Raw genomic sequence first — 13,116 nt, forward strand, 5'->3', positions numbered from 1 at the left:
AAACTGATAGCTTGATCTAGACTAGAAATTTGATCAGATTCAGGTTTGTTAGGGTGGCACGAGTACATCATAGATATTATTGTGTACTTCTAATTATATCATGCCAGGGAGCACACAATGTATTCTTATTTCTTCCATCATCCTTCTACCCCCATCATTTCAGGTTAAGATCAATCAATGGATTCAAATGACCTTTCCATTATTAAGTATCAGACCAATAACTCCTTTCTGTGAAGTCGTCTACAACTTTTTATGTTGAGGAACCATGTAATGGACTGTCTAAACTCTGACACTTTTGAAAGTGAAAAAAAAGCCAACAATGTAATAGAAACAAAAACATAAAACCAATCGCATGGATTTGATTTTGACTCATGTCAACCCCTCTTGTGTCCAAGCAGAACTGTACTCTAAAGGGTTTCATGGCTGTGATCTTTCCAAACTAGATCGTATCTTCTGAGAAATATCTGTGGAACTCTGACCTCCAGCCTTTCAGTTAGTGGCCAGGCATATTAGCCACTGTCATATCCAAGGACTCCTTCAGAGTAAACCAAAACCAAACCATCATCATCAAATTCATTCTGACTCAAAGAGATTCTGCAGGAGTAGGACAGAGTAGAACTGTCCCAAAGAGTTTCCAACACTCTGAAATTTACACAGGAGTCCCAGTGTGCTGCTGCAGGATAATGCACTAGACCACACGGTTGGTTTGAACTGCAGGGTCAGTGGTTCAAACTCACCACCTATTCCTTGGAAACATTATACAGGGTCACAATGAGTTGGACCGGACTCGATGGCATTTAACAACAACAATGTTTACACAAGCAGACTGTCACACTGTTCTACCATGGAGCAGCTGCTGAGTTCAATGGCTAACCTCTCAGTCAGCAGCCAAGCACTTAACCACTGCATCATAAAGGATCCTTTTCAGAGTAAAGTGAGCACTATTAAAAACTATGCTGGGACACCAGAGATGGAAGCAAAGATGAGAGCATGGAGAGAGGACGCAGCTGAGGACTCTAGACTCATGGAAAGAGAAAGGCTGTGTGCTGGCAGCCAGGTGCTGGTGGCCGGGGGCAGGTTCGCAGAATGTGTCCTTTGGTTATTTAAATGATTATATATTCCTAAGACATTTTGTGTACTTCACCCCGCCCCCTCAAAAACAAAAAACAAACAGAGGGAATAGAAGCAAATACTTTTGAATGATGATGCACAGAGGAGATTGTAATCATTGCAATGAAATGATGAGTGTAAAACTGATGTTCAACCATGTAAACTAACCACTCAATTCACAACAAAGACTTAAAAAAAAAACACAACTATGCTGGACAATAAGTATCAATCAGGCCATCCGAGAGAAACTGGGAGGTACAATCAGCATACCTCCGGGAAGAGCTGGTTGCTTTCTTCCCTCAACTCCAAAGCACCTTTGTCTATTTATCACATACTGTGTGTTTGCATGCCAGCTTCTGCCCTTGTCTGAGAACTAGATCCACAAAGGGAGGTTCAGGCCTTTTTATCTCTGTATCTCCAGATCTCTCTAGTGCCAGGCACAGAGATGACACAAAATAAATGTTTGTTCCATAAATTTTCTCAGTGGAATGGAAAAATTAGGTGCCTTAACCTCGGCCATTGAAGTGGGGGGGGGGGTGAGGAAGGAATTCCCATTATTTTTTCTTATTCCATACTATATATATGCTCATTTGGTTAAAGAGTTTATAACAGAACCAAAAGTCTTCACACAAAAAACTTCCAAACTTCCAACCATCTGTCATTGACTAGATGCCAATCAACCAGTAAGTTTTAGATGAGTTCAAGGTAAGATAAAAAGGACTCTATGGTCAGAAAACGATCCCTGCAGGAAATGGGGTTTGAACTGAGATTTGAGAAATGACTCTGATCCTAAGAGAAGCTGGATAGGGAAAATATCCTAAGATGGACAGGTATGGGAATTGTGAAGGCCACTACTCAGGTTAAGTATGACATGTGTTTTGAGAGCTGTATCTAGACTGTCATAGGAGCTTTGGTAGCATAGTGGTTACAAATTGGGCTGCTAAACTCAGGGTCAGCAGTTTGAAACTACCAGCTGTTCCGTAGGAGAAAGATGAGGCTTTCTGCTCCCATAAAGATTTATAGCCTCGAAAACCCTGTGCAGGGTCGCTATGAGTCAGAACCGACTCCAAGGTACTTAACAACAACATCTAGACTGACGGATTCCTAGCACAGACCAAAACAAACCAAAACTCAGAGAGGTTCCTGGATGTTCACTTCCTTCATTAAAACAGTATCTGCCTGAAACATATAATGACATATTAGTTGCTTATTCCTTTATACCTTTTTTATTGTAATTGCTAAGAACAGCCACAAAATCATCTTCGGAAAATTGCTTTTAGCAGGACTTTCACTCAGAACTCCTGAAGTTGGTTTGTAATTAATTATCTGGGTCTTGGAAAAGTTCTCTGTGACTGTCCAGGCCACACACAGCCTCACATCACCCTTATTCTACACATGGTCCCTTGATCGTCGCACAAAAGAAATATTAGTGCTAATACAGGGACTCTGGTGCGGGTGTGGCGCTATAGGATAACCGCTGGGCTGCTTACAGCAAGATTCGTGCTCAAACCCACCAGCTGCTCCTTGGAAACCCTATCCAAGGTTGCTGTGAATCAGACCAACTCAACAGTACTTAGCAACAACTGCCTTATAAATAATCACATGTAGCCCTCCCTGTATCATAACAACCTTTGGGGTTCTAGATGAGCTTTTAGGAGTGGCTACAATACACACACACACACATTATTTCTTGAGATATCCTTTATGTCTCAGCTAGCACTTGTGGCTCTGTGGGTTAATGCACTGGACTGCAAAGTCAGTTTGAGCTGCAAGGTCTGCAGTTCAAGCTCATCAGCTGCACCTCGGAAACCTTACATAGGGTCGCTGTGGGTCAGAACCGACTCAACAGAACTTACCAACAGCAATCACTTGCATATGTTATATAATGTATGAAGCATACCCTCACACTCCAATCAAGACTCCCAACTTCTCATTTCTTCATTCCTTAACTCAGCTCATGTGGGGAAAACTACAGCTATCCAATGTGATGGAATGCATCCTAACGTGATTAAACATACAAAAACTATCCACTGCACCCAAATAAAAGGTAGATCCATCAAAGAAAGAGGATTCTCACTTGAAAACCAGGAACCCTTTTTCTGTTTGAAAGCACCTTTTTCCATGTGCCCTGAAGCACTCAGGATGTTGCATAACTAGTGCTGGACAAACTTTTGAAATGCAGTTTTACCTAAGACCAATTCAAATTCGTATGCAGTGAGTCAATGTGCTATGTTTTTCCTGCAATAGTCCTCAGTTTACTATTATTTCGCCCAATGACACTAGTGACAGGGCCAACATAGGCTACAAAGTTACATGGGGAACCAATGATGCTAGGTCTTAGCTAAAGAATTTTTGCTCCGTATAAATGTGTCCCACAAGCTCATAAAATCATCATGGAAGGTAATAAAAACTACAACAAATGAGAAAAAACTTTGGTTCACGTTACAATAATATTTATTTAACCAAAGGAGAATAAAAATTTAAAGTAATAAGGATGACAGTGGGTACACTTGAAATTTCACAAACTGTTCTACTACTGTGATTAGTAAGTAGGTTTTGATGTACAGCAAAACCTTTCAGTGATGGTGTTATGAAAATCTCTGCAATATTTTTCAAAATGTGTTGTCCAGACCTTTTAACATAACAATAATCATCAAGCTATTTCCTTTATCTACTATCCAACAAAGAATCGAATAGCTACGTGAAGTGAAGAAGCAAAGCACTTCAGCTATTATTAAATGACTTACGAATCTGGTAAAGTTAAAAAAATATAATGCAGAGGAATCCAAAGTGGTAACAAAGTCAGAAGGAACCCTAGATTGCAAGGTATAAAGCATGTGAATTTCAACTCACCAACGCTGTAAACACATCAGTGGACATGGCGAGAGTTGGTGGAACAGGCAGCGGCAGGTATGTGCTTGGAAGATCTGAAGGCCCCAGGGAGAGAAGTGGGTGGGAGTAATGAGGGAGGAGGTGTGGAGCAAAGTAGGACAGCAGCAAAGGGGCCCTGAGGGCAGAAGGGAGGAGCGGGGTTGGGAGCAGGAAGTCTACTCCTGGGAAGAGAGGTGGAGGACTCAGTATAAAAGTGAGTCTGGAGTTATTATTGTTAAGCGCTGTCCTGTCAGTTCCGAATCACAGTGACCCTGTACAGTGTTTCAGAAAAAAATGGCTGATGGATTTGAACTGGCAACCTTATGATTCACAGTCCAGTGCTTATTCTACAATGCCACACCAGGAGAGAGGGTTAAATTATTTGAAAAGATCTGTTCTGACATAGAAGGTGGTGGGGCAAGAAGCAGGAGTATGCATGCAAATCTGTAGGACAGAAAATAACATGAAAAAACTTCTGAAGGTTGGAAGAAGGGGCATTACCCAGAAGTAAGAAGCAAAAGCCAGCCCAGAGAGAGAATAGGCTTAGTGGGAGAGTCAAGTGTACAGGAAGCTAAGAGAACTCAATGCATGAGACAGGTCTTGACTTTACTATTGTAGTTATTTTGGAGGGAGCAGCAGTGAAAACTTATGACTGCTTGCCTTGGAGGGAGAAAGAAAGATGTAGCAGTCAGCTTCCTTAAGTAAGGACTGGTGTCAAGAGCCGTTGAGCTTTAGTGTCCCTGTTTAGGGTTTCTAAGGAGCAGTTGGTGGGTTTGAACCACTGACCTTGCAGTTCAAACTGACCTTGCAGTCCAGTGTTATTCTACAGCACTACGTCAGGACTTCTCCATAAAGATTGTTGGTGTCATTAAATGCCATTGAGTCGATTCCGACCCATAGCGACCCTGTACAGGATTTCAGAGGAGCTGCTGGTGGGTTTAAACTGCCAACCGTGTGGTTCACAGTCCAGTATTGACCCTACAGTGACGCACCAGAAGTTCATAAAGATTACAGGCTTGGAGAGCCTATGGGGCATTTCTACTCTAAATAAATCAGGAGATCGGGCTACCTGAAATTTCCTGGGTCTTCTCTGCCACTCCTTGATACAGGCTTATTCTTGGAGAGATCCCAGCACAGGGATTCCTTTTCGGTAGAGTCCTGGTGTGGCGCTGTAGGAAAAGCACTGGACTGAAAGGTCAGTTTGAACCAAAAGGCCAGCAGTTCAAACTCATCAGGAGCTCTTTGGAAATCCTATACAGGGTTGCTATGAGTAGGAACCCACTGGAAAGCACTTAACAACAACAAGAGTCTTGCTGTGAAACTGTAGGATAAGCACTGGATTGCTAACTTCAATGTTGGCAGTTCAAACTCACCAGCCACTCTTCGGAAATCTTATACAGGATCGCTATGAGTCAGAACAGATTTGAAGGTACTTAACAACAGAAGTCCCGATGTGGCGCAGTGGGGTTAATATGTCAGACTGCAAAGCCATTTGAACTGCAAAGGTTCGCGGTTCATACTCACCAGCAACTCCTTGGAAACCCTATACAGGGTCGCTATGGGTCAGAACTGACTCAATGGCACTTAATAACAATAGCATGATTGCAGGAAACTGTCAAATGAGATGTGGTATTCAACGGGACTTTGAAAACCATGAAGCACACTAAAAATGAGAAGATTCCCTCAGATAAAAAAGTTGAAGACCACAGTTGCAATTATGGGGGAAGAAATACCTGTCAAATTTGGAAATTATATATGTTTCAAATCAAGATAGTCCTAATCAGAAATTCTGAAGTCCTGGTGTAGTGAGGTAGGACCAGCACTGGACTGTGAACCACAAAGTCAGCAGTTCAAACCTACCAGCTGCTCCTTGGAAACCCTATGCAGGGTAGCTATGAATCAGAACTGACTCGACAATACTTAACAACACTTAGAAATTCCTATAATTTGAGAGGACATCATGTTTGATATGTTGACTTTCCTGTCACATATTTTTCAACATTTAAAAAATCCTCGCTCTTCGGAAACCTTGTACAGGGTCGCTATGGGTCGGATCTGACTTGACAGCACTTAACAACAACAACAACCTGAGGGAAAATATGGGGCTCTCAATAAACTACCATAGAGATTTATTAAAAATAAGACAGTATCTAATGTATTTTCAAGGTGATTTGACACATTACATGTCCTAGCTAATTTGGTTAATTTCACTCAGTTCATTGAGTGACTTCCAAGTGCAAGGTTGTGTGCAGGCTGCTACAGAGGTTGCAGCGATGAGCAAGGCAGTCCTGCCTTCTAGTAGCTTGTTCAAATCCCATTTCAGATTGGGAAAGTTGCATCTCCTTTCACAAGTGTAGATAGAATGCACTGTCCAAGACTTTGCTGTTGGTAGCTGCTGTTGAGCTGATCCCCAAATCACGGCAACTCCATGAACAGTTGGATCAGATCACTGTGATCTTTGGGGTTACATTGGTTGTTTTTTTTTTCTGGAAGTAGATTGTCAAGACATTTCTTTCTAGTTCATGTTAGTCTGGAAGCTCAATTGAAATCGGTTCAGTATCATAGCAACACAAAAGCCACCATGAAAAACTGGTAATAGTTAGACATGAGGTACATTATATGGGAATTGAACCTGCGTCTCCCACATGGAAGGTGAAAATGCTGCTAGGGAACCATTAATGGGAACATAATTTACTGGGGAAAAAAAGTAAAGGAATGTCTTAATACCTGGTAAGTGCAGACACAGTGGCATGTTAATTTCTATGGCTAGGGCATCCTAGCCCAGTTTACAACCAACTACTCTTGTCATAATTGCATAACCACAGCATGTCATGTTGTTTCTTGTTGCAACTGTAACTTGTAAAATTAAACTTCAGAACAGAGATAGTCAAGCTAAATAATTGCCTATTTTAAAATATGTAGCTATATATCATTTACACATCACTTCAGATAAGCTCTTGAATTATGATTTCTTACCTTCACCACTGTCACTATTTAAAAAATATAGTTCTGTGTTGTAACTCTTCCTGCACATAGTCCTATCCCTGTCATCTCAGTTTTCTCAGCAGTATTTTATAACTGGTCTATTGGAGTTGGCTTATCACGTTTTAACGATAACCTAATGGAACATAACTTTCACTTTTCCCATGCTACAGGGCTTCTAAAATTAAAACTCTAAGAAGCAGCACAGAATGGTCAAAATGCACCTGTTTAATATTAATAAAACTTTTAAAATCTTTACAGAGTAAAGCTGAAAAAACAAAGCAATTGAACAATTCTAAAGTGAACATCTGAATACCCACTGTAATGGATTGAATGTTGTTGTTGTTGTTGTTAAATGCTGTCGAGTCGGTTCCGACCCATAGCGACCCTCTAGAGGGTTTCCAAGGAGCGACTGGTGAGCTTGAACCACCAACCTTGCAGTTCAACCTGACTTTGCAGTCTAGCGCATTAACCCACAGTGCCACACCAGGACTCCTGAATAGTGTCCCCCAAACTTCATATCCATTCAGAACCTGTGAATGTGACCTTATTTGGAAACAGGATCTCTGCAGATGTAATTAAGCTAAGTGAGGTCATAATGGAGTACAGTAAATTCTAAATCCAATATGACTGGCGTCCTTACAGAAAAGAGGGAAAATTAAACACAAAGACACAGACACATACAGAGAAATGCCTTGTGATGGTGGACGCAGAGATAAAAGTGATGAGTATACAAGCCAAGGATTGCCAGAAGTTAGTAGGGGGCAAAATGGATTCTTCTCTAGGGCCATCAGAGAGAGCATGGCCCTACCCACACACCGGGTTCAACTTCTAATCTCCAGAAGTGTGAGAGAGTTGTTTTAAGCAACTAAATTTGTGATACTTTGTTAAAGCAGTCCTAGGAAAATATATGTGGTGCTGTGGGTTAATGCGCTAGACTTCAAAGTCGGTTTGAACCACCAGGTCAGCACTCAAGCTCACCAGCTACTCCTTGGAAACCCTATACAGGGTCACTATGTGTCAGAACCAACTCAACAGCACACAACAACAACACTAAATCCTTCCCTTAACCCTGAGAGGGAGGCTCCACTAGCTCCATTTCCAAACTAATATATTTTCTTTTTGAAAAAAGGTATATTTTCATGAAACTAAGATTGAACCAACTAATATTTGAGTGAAATGCTATTTACTAAATGTGTGACTTGATTAGGGGAGTGCATTGGCTGTATACAATAAGCACCGGACTTCAAATCACAAAGTAAGCATTTCAATGGGAGAAAGATGAGAGTTTCTGTTCCCGCAAAGGCATACACTCTAATAAACCATATGCAGCATCACTATGAGTTGGAACTGACTCAGTGGCACTTAACAACAACACCACAACTTGATTTACACAGTCAATGTTCCCGAAAAGGGCAGATCAACATTTACATATAAATTATTTCCACATGAGCTTGCATTATATTATCAGACATGTTATACTTTCACTTCAGATTGATATTCAAGCATCAATGTGCTGCTCAAGAGGGCTTGCTGGAACCTGGCAGCCCATCATCATATCCACACCTACCCCCAATAATTCTGAGAATTCTGGATTTCATTCCATCCTCATGGAGGTCCAGAATTTAAGGATTTAAACTACCTAAACATACAGCGCCCACGCACAGTAGATTTCTGCTAATAGAATCAGGGGAACTACCTGCACCACAAAGCCGTGCCTCCTCACCCACTATAACTGATTCCAACCAGCTAGAGAAAAATGAACAATTTCTCAGTCAAACTGAGTTCTTCCAATTTTACTCTCTCTCCAGAATTACTGTCATATTATCTCCTCTCCTTAGGACCATCCTTGACATAGAGCTAGAAGTTCTGAAGAATATACAACCCCTTGACATAGGTAGCTAAATGTGTTGGGATCAGAAGGTGCCTCTCTAATGGCTCCAAGTTGTACTGATCCGTTCAAGGGAAGCTGCTGATATGTATCAGGCTTCAGATCCTCTGCAAATGAGTCACTTGCTTTAAGAGTTTATCCTGCCCTAATCAGAGGTGCCCTGACACTCCATCTCCTACCCTGGGGTGTCTGTCTCCTTCTCTTGACACAAAGATCTAGCAGGAAAAGGGAGCCACTGAGAACCTGGAGCAAGACCCTCAGGATGTAATACTCCAGGTTTGCCTTGTTGTAAAGTCAGCAATGCTAAGACACCATCAACCTGGAAGTGATACTCACATAGTTGTGTCTTGATAGTCTTTAGGAGGACTGGTTGCAGAACTCCCCTCCCCCATCCCAGGATATCAAAACCCAAGAATGCTCAAGTTCCCTTAGTATAAAATGGTAAAGTATTTACACATAACCTTCACATAGTCTCCTGTATACTTATAAAATATAATAAAACAAATATTATGTGAATTAGCACTTTATGCTCCTTCTTAGCCTTTAAGGGATTGGTTTTACCACTTAATTGGTCCCACCGTCAGTGGATACTGAGGACCAACAGCAATGATACAAAACACCATCCTCCTACTAAGGTTCTGGAATCAGTTACAGCAAAGTTGTACCAATTAATGGGCAAGCTCTTGATTTATATCCTGTATTTCTACAAGCAGCGCAAACCTTCAGGCAGTAACCTATTAGTTCGCAGAAATCCATTTAAAATGATAGAGTGAGATGACAGTAAGAGGTAAATTACAAGTCAAAGGAATAAAATCAGCTGTGAAACTGAGTCAACTCTGAAGAGGGAAGCTAGAACCTCAGGACACTTGTTGTTGTTGTTGTTGTTATTAAGTGCCATCGAGTCGGGTCCGACTCATAGCGACCCTGTACAGGGTTTCCGAGGGTCAGGACACTTGTAGGATGAACTTTTAGCACTAAAGGATTTGAGAACTCCTATCAACCAAGGTTATTTTTCCTCATCCTTTATCCCAGGAGGGGAAAAAATGTCGAAATAGAGATAGCGCTTGACAATAGAAACACCCTACTCCTTCTCAGGCCAGGCGTCTATTCATTCAACTGCTGAGTGCACTTGTCTTTGCAGCTTTCCCTAGCAGTCCTCCAGGGCTGTTCTCTGAATCTGGTTTGCACAGCAGGAAACACTAAGGGAAATACAATTCAATGCTGTATCAGTGTGTGTGAGGTGCTAGTGCCCGCATTGGTTTAATACAGATAAATACATCTAATTTTCCCATCTCTGGCACTTTCTACTAAAGTAGCAAATAGAATTAGATAATCAAGTCCAAATTAATTTCCAAGTCTGATCAATTACATTTCCAAACTGCCAATACAGAACAGGTCCCTAGGTCCCTAGGAGTATGAGAAAGCAAAGAAAACTCCCAATTGAACGTTTTGGTTTTAAAGATCCTCCAGAAACACCTTTTCCCCTCAGAGCTAAAGTACTTAGCCCATGTTTTTCTACCCCAGCACATCCTAACTAAACCAAATGGAAAGATTATTCTTACTAGTTAGAACAGATGTGTAATGTACTTGTCACTTCCCCAAATCGTCCATACTGTTTCCTTAATTTTTTTTTTTTTTTTTAAAGTACTACATGGTATCTATGGTGTGTCAGCCCTACCGCTAGTCAGAGTCAAAGATATTTATGTTTTTACTGAGGTTCAGAGTGACTGGAGTGTATTACTTTCAGAGTTGCTCCAATAGCTGAACTTACGGTGGTTTTTCAGCCGCGTACAACATAAACACCATCTATTTTAAAACAATTTTCCTTACTCACATGCAATGGAAGATACCTCATAGGTTGTCAACTTCCTGTTGGAAACAAACCACTTTCAAACAGTGCTTGTTGTTAAGTGCCATCGCATTAAGGCGTATGTGTGTATATTTATACCTTGAAGCAAAGAAAGCCATCCCCAAATTTTATCAACATGCTTAAGGCAATTCAGAGCTTTACAAGAGGAATGAATGGGGGATGAGAGCCCTGAAACCTAGGGACTGCTCTCACTCAAATACTAAAGGGGGGGGGGGGTAGGAAATCCCTCAGTAGAGGAAGGGGGCAGGGTGGATGATAGGGGAAGGACGTTAACCAGCAAACCAAAGTCAGCCGCGGCGGCAGCAATTTGCGAATTGCCTACAGAGGGGAGTGAAATCTGTTCATTGTACAATAATCAAGCACCCTTGGGGTGCCTCTCTCATGGGCACAAATAACAAATACACAGAGGTGGTCAAACGGATGCACCGAAACAAGGCACCCTGAAAAGGTCAAAACTTCAGAAATCCCGGGGATCACACCACCCACACAAACATATCAATCCGTCAACGGGGAGAAGGGACTTAGAGATTTAGCAAAGCGTTCTGAAAGAAATTTTTTTTTTCTTTTCTTTTCAAGCTCTGGCTTGCAAAGTACGGTGGTTACATGCAAAGCTAGAGAGGAGCAAGAAAGCTGAGGGCGGCGGGGAGTGCGGGTGAGAAGGGAGGGGTGTCTAACACGAGCCACCCAGGCCTCAACGTGACGAAAGTCGTCAGCAGCCCCAACCGCATCCTAGTCCCTCCACCCCAGCAAGCAGACGCCCCCTGCAGCTTCCCCCACCCCAGCTTCCGTCCTTGCAGCAGCTTCACTAGCCCCGCACCAGCAGCAGCCCCAGCCAGGGCCCCGCGCCGCCAGCGCCACGACCACGGCTCCCATCCCTTCCGCGCGGCAGACACCCCGCAGGCCTCCCTCCCTGCCAACGCGGGGATGCCCGGGGAGCCGAGCGGGGCGGGCTACACGGCCAACTCCCCCCGCCCCAGGGCTGGCGATGGGCTCTAGCTTACCTTGGGCGCTCGCCGGGGGGCTGAAGGTTGGAAGCCTCCCGCCCCCCGCCCCTTTCTTCCTTGTCTTTTTTTCTTCCTCCCTCCTTCTCCTCTTCCTCCTCCACCCCACAATGTGTCCAGGTCTCCCCCTCCTCCCTGCTGCTTGGAGTACAAGCCAAAAACACCGAAGCGTGCGTGCGTGCGGGAGGCGGCGGCGCGCGGCCAGCTCTCCTGTAACTGAGCGCGGCGCGCAGCTCCCAAGTAAAGTGTGAAAGAAGCGGCGGCCTCGGCGGCCGCGGCACAGAACGTCCCCCCCGGGAGTGGGCAGGGAGCGAGCGGGAGCTGGCGGGGAGCGAGCGAGGGAGGGGACCTCCTCGCCCAGTCACTCACTCGAGGGGCGGGGGCAGCCAGACACTCCCCTATCGCCGGTCCCTCCCCGCGCCGGCCTCCCGCTTGCCTCCTGCTTCCCTCCCCCGGGGAGGGGCCTGCGGAGGCTGCGAGGGCGCCGCGCACCCGAGAGGCAGGGACCGGGCAAGCGGACTCGGTGGCCGCCCCGGCTGTGAGTGTGCGTGTGTGTGTGTGTGTGTGTGTGTGTGTTTGTGTCTGTGCGCGCGCGCGCTCACGCGATCGCATCTGTGCGCACACCGCACCAGCGGGCGAATCAAAGAGAACACCCGGGCGGCGTTTGGTCCGGCCATCCCGGGCCTGTCACCCAGGAGGTGGCGTGGGAGTAGCCCGACGCGCCGCTGCGTTGGGCAAAGGCTCGGGAGGCTAATCGGGTGGAAATTTGCGGGAGACCCAGGCCAGTTTCTGGGCCTTGCTGCGGGGCTGCGCCTAGCGGGTGCAGAGGAGAAGAAGGCCAGGCATCCTTGGCCCGCCGCTCGGCCCCTCTCCTCCCCTCCCCGAACTAAGTGGACTGGCGGGCGAAGCCCGGCGGCTCTGAACCACACCAACCATCTACCTCTGCCCAGCTCCGGAGCCACTGCGCTGCAAAGATGAATGAAACATGGGCGACTCGATCGAGGAAGCCCTAGGGGTAGAGACTGGTGCGCCGCCGGCCTCGCGCCCCTTATCCTCTTTTCCTATCTTCCTGGCCTCCTAAGAGTTAAAGCCGAGGCCCACGCCTGCTGGGTACGTCTGGAATAGTTGGGGGGGTCCAGGAGATCACTGTCCACCTACTTATATCTCCAGTACTTTGTGGACTCTCACCCTCTTGGAAAGATATTTTTCTCCTCTTACCGGGTTATATAGGGTGCTTACTGTGCAGACTGAACTGATCTTTCTACATTGATAGTGTGGCAAACATCTTGTGCTGCTCCCCAGAGCTTCTCTACTCCTTCAGTGCCCTACACAATACAGAGGAATGTCAGGGCCTCAGAGTGAGGACACCTAAGAAAACATTAGGGCAGAAG

The 13,116-nt window shown here is 44.7% G+C and overlaps 1 protein-coding gene across 1 annotated transcript in view; it reads right to left on the bottom strand.

Moving 5' to 3' along the window:
• LOC102810537 (chromosome unknown open reading frame, human C1orf21) overlaps positions 1–12,029 on the bottom strand; it is a 353,780-nt gene extending 341,751 nt beyond the window's left edge. Inside the window, exon 1 of the mRNA XM_006872526.1 lies at positions 11,726–12,029. The gene's annotated coding sequence lies outside the window, so the exon portion shown is untranslated. The remainder of the gene's footprint in view (positions 1–11,725) is intronic.
• Positions 12,030–13,116: the final 1,087 nt, after the last annotated feature.

The sequence above is a fragment of the Chrysochloris asiatica genome, unplaced genomic scaffold (genome assembly GCF_000296735.1).
Source record: "Chrysochloris asiatica unplaced genomic scaffold, ChrAsi1.0 scaffold00203, whole genome shotgun sequence".
In the NCBI taxonomy this organism is placed as follows: domain Eukaryota; kingdom Metazoa; phylum Chordata; class Mammalia; order Afrosoricida; family Chrysochloridae; genus Chrysochloris; species Chrysochloris asiatica.